Source organism: Ursus americanus, chromosome 25, assembly GCF_024610735.1.
Source record: "Ursus americanus isolate L20-20 chromosome 25, mUrsAme1.1.p, whole genome shotgun sequence".
Lineage (NCBI taxonomy): Eukaryota > Metazoa > Chordata > Mammalia > Carnivora > Ursidae > Ursus > Ursus americanus.
This window is the reverse complement of record NC_142151.1, coordinates 45,407,271-45,411,495: the sequence shown is the minus strand read 5'-3', so window position 1 is coordinate 45,411,495 and position 4,225 is coordinate 45,407,271. Positions and strand designations below refer to the sequence as shown.

The following is a 4,225-nucleotide window of genomic DNA, read 5'->3' as shown; positions in this document are numbered from 1 at the left end:
GACATTGGTGCCCAGTAAATGCTGATTATTGCATTCAGGTGAGAGAAACCTCTAGTCTCTAGTGATGGGCCCAACAAGTGTATCGTACATTTAAAAATTAGGAACACATGCCAAACTCCAATTCACACTCGCACAGGAAGGACTAGATAAAATTCAAAGCATCTGTCACTCAGATTCACTGAATCATTGGACAACCACTCTCCAACCTCTCAAAAATATACGATTTTGTCATTGCTCAATGTTATTTTTTATTTGAAAACAGATAAACTGATCAGGGATAAGACAGAGATGGTAGATATGTTAAGTAGCAGAGTTAAATCAATTGAAGGGACATCGTGGCCAAGCCCAGCAGGAGCAATTCCAGAAGACCCAGGCCACCTTCGTCTTAGTGATTATTCAAACCTAGTTTGTTCTTAATCTTGTCTAAGACACCTGCAAGAGAATAAAATATATTGTCAACAGGGTTTCAAAAAAGGATGAAAAATATGGCTTCTTTCTGGGGAATCTGCAAGGAGACTAGCAAATGTCAAATGGCACTGAATTCCACGGAGTCAAAGGAACATGACATGTTCATCCCAAAAGAAACAGGATTGGCAGCCCTGGACAGGAGCCTCGGGAAACTAGAGTATTGGGAGAACAGGAAGTAGGCCAATATGCCTTAGCTTTCCCTTTACCATAACACAGAGCAACCCAGCCTTCTTCTCAAAAGGGATGAATACTCCTTTTTCCCCCCAGAGGCTTTCACTAAACATCTTTGAGCAAGGTACCAAGCAACGGCGCAGACACTGAAAGACTGTAACCCATATTTGAAAACGTTTCCTCAAGACTTTGATTGTTTAAGTACAAATCCAATCTCTCCCATATGTTCAGGGGAAAGTCTTTCATTGTAAGTCTTCCATTTCTTCATCTTTGCAGTGTTTACTTAGTAGAATGACTCTGAGATTTTAAATTACATTGGTATGTGAATTGTATGCCGCAATGCCTGGCATGTGTCCACACTCAACAAATTTTGTAATCGATGTTCCATGAGTATGAAGGACAGTAAAAATGAACCAGGACTAGGAACTCTGTACTTTCTTGAACCTCAATGATTGTCCAAATTCCCAAAACTACCCTGAATTATGCTCAAAAGTTTCTGCCTCAAGGAAGCCTCATTTAAAGCTGTTGTCTATTTTTAGAAAAGACGTTCAAGGAAACAGCAACTTTCCTAGTAAAAAAAGAAAAAAAAACACACATAAACAGTTACCTGGCATCAAGGAGACACTTTGGTCTTTCCATTGGTATTTCTACTAAAGATGAATTTTCCCAATGAAATGCTAACATTTTAAGACCATGCGGGTCATATTGGTAAATAAGAGGCTGCAAACTCAGGCTCCTCTGAGATCTATCTGTTAACTTGCTTTGTCAAATCAAAAGTAATTAAAGAATAATGAAGACAGAACTATCCCATGGCTTTTTCCTCCTGCCCCCAAAATAGACTCTATCAGGACAGTAGAAAACCCAGGAATCCAGGAGTCCCATAAAGGAAGCATGTAGATAACTTGGACTGACTCTTTCCACTGGTGGTTTGAGCAGAACTGGTCATGGTGCTGGGTACTGCGGTAGTACTGGATACTGCGGTAGTGCTGGGTACTGCGGTAGTGCTGGGTAATACGGTAGTGGTGGCAGCCATGGTGGCAGCAGTTGACGCAGCCGATTTGGGGGTGGGCGCCGCAGTGGTGGATTTAGGATAGCTGAAATTCAGAAGGAAAGATCCAGCTGAGACACTTGACTCTGCTCCAGGAAACAAAATTTGTCCCCCGAGCTTGGAGGTACAGTCCTCATTCTGAATTCTTCTCTGTAAATGTTACTGATCCTGTCGTACCTTTAGCCAGACTACCCACTTTCCTTTAGCCTCATTCTTCGTAGCCCTGCCTTGTGGCTCTGAAAGAATTTGGGTTTCCCTACAAGGACTGTGACACTAAGAGAAGATACAAGCAAAACGTTCTCTCAGGGGTGAGCACATACCATATGTGTTCTTACTCAGAGGGATCCTGGCTCAGAGGCAACAAGAGAACCCCTGGTGAGCTGACTTTCTGGTGCCCATCCATGAGCTCACTTGACCTCTTTAGTTTCCAATACAGCATGAATGAGTGTGAGTAGTGGAGTAAACCGTACAGGAAAAGAGAAGAAAGAATAAGATCAAGCATTTCAGGTTAGCAATAGGATCTCCTTTCTTTGAAAGAAGCACGATCTCTGCCCTCAGGTCCTGGCTTCACAGGGGATTATATTTGTCTCACCTGTTGTTCAACTTGGACTCCGTCTGTTACAGAATTGTCTAGGAGAGCCACATGAGATGTAACAGGAGACTTTAATACTATTCTGGCAGTAATAAAAGTAAGCAAATGCCCCATCAATCATCCCATGTTCAAAGGTAATGTGGCAAGACTCATGACCATTATCAGTCTCTGCACCTTACACCAGAGCTCCTGACAGATAACCAGAGTCAGACCCAACATTTGTGAGTTGCGTCTATCTCAACAAGTAGATAGCTCATTCTCCATCCCCACACTCTACCATGCTGTCTTGGTCCTCATTCAGGAGATGAGATAGGGTTTCCAACTGACTCCACATGGCAGGTAGGACAAATGGTTCTGTGTATGAGGTCTGACTGCAGTCTATACATTTATGACCAAAGGACACAGGTCCCAGCTGTGGAAGACAAAACGAGAAATCTCCCTCATGTCTGCATGCGCACAACACACATGGCATTGGACATATGGGACACCATGTGAGGAGCCCATGAAATACTAGGAATTGTATTGGTCCAAAACCTTGGGTTTCAGATCAGAGAAGAAAACACATGGCAGCGTGGGAATAAGGTTTATATACCTCTATAAAGGGCAGAGCTTAAGGCCATCCTGCTACTTTACCCCTGCGTTCCACAGTCTCCATTCCGCACTCCCACGTGCTCCTAATGCCCGCAGTTCTACACCATCTTCATCGTCTACGTTCTCTTCCATATTCCTGACACTTATTAACTCCTCTTTTCACTGTGGTCATATATTCAGCCCAACAATTTATGGTAATCACGAAGGCTTTATATGCATCTCCCCGGATTCCCAGACCACAAATTCAGATCACATTCCCTTGTCATTTCCACTACAGGACAATGAATAATTAATCCATGATTTATGCCACTCCATACCAGAGACTTTATATTCTCTAATAATGTATAAAAAATAAGCACATTTTTTATGCTCACAATGAACTTTAGAAACTAGAATGTGACTTCCAATGGCTTCTGTTTACGAGTCTCTATGCTGTCCGCCATGGCTGCTTTGACAGGAGGCTGGAATGGAAAAACAGTCATGACAGGAAGGTGTCAACACACACTTACCAGTAGAGCTATCGGACGGAGCATCTGTTGTACTCTCTGAAAGAGAAAAAGACAAAATAGATGTCCGTTGAACACCAGTTTGGGGGGTAGATGGAAGAGTCAAAATGGACAACAGTGCAGGCTTTCACGACTGAAGAACCTTAGGCTTCCCTACACATGCTGAGGGCAACAAGATGCACAGATGATATGAAACCCACAAAACCTCACAAAAAGCATAATACGTCTCCATTTTTGCTTTCCTAAAACCCACCTCTGATGACCTTAAACACTGTCCTGAACTAACATTGAAGCTGTGTTCCAAGGTTAAAACTGAGCAAACACCTGACTGAATTGTTGAAGCCTAACGGGAGAGTCCGCTGTATCGTGCGTGGTCAGGCAAAATGAGATGGAACGGGGCAGTGGAGTGGAGGACAGGGGGGCAGCATTCTAACCCCTCCAAACCCACATCCACACAGAGCTTTTATCATGATGTCCGCTTGCTCCAGACCTTATTTCAGGAAAATATCTTTACTTACGGCCCGAGACCAGGAAGGTGGAAACTGCCACCAGTACCAGCAGCGCCAAGACCTTCATGCTGGTGAATCGATTAGCACGGAGCACAGACAGGAAAGCGTCAGAGCTCAAGAGAAGGTAGGATTCTGACTCCGGCAGTCCGCATCCTGACATTATATAGGCAGAGGGCACCAATCAGGAGCTGCCAGACCAGAATCCGGGGTACTTAATGCCAGGAAATGTTGGTACTCAGAGAAACCACGGGAGAGTCAACAGCACAGCCAGAGGCCCTTTGGAAAGATCACTTTAGTCCCTTGATTCTGGCACAGGTTTTAAGTCAAGAGTTTCCCATAT

At 43.8% G+C, this 4,225-nt stretch overlaps 1 long non-coding RNA gene across 1 annotated transcript; it reads right to left on the bottom strand.

Moving 5' to 3' along the window:
* Positions 1 to 239: 239 nt before the first annotated feature.
* On the bottom strand, positions 240 to 4,003 carry LOC148107826 (uncharacterized). Its single transcript, XR_015721579.1, has 4 exons — positions 3,895 to 4,003; positions 3,380 to 3,415; positions 1,552 to 1,733; positions 240 to 432 (listed from the first exon to the last, which is right to left on the bottom strand). It is a non-coding gene; the product is annotated as an uncharacterized LOC148107826 (long non-coding RNA).
* Between the last annotated feature and the right edge of the window lie 222 nt (positions 4,004 to 4,225).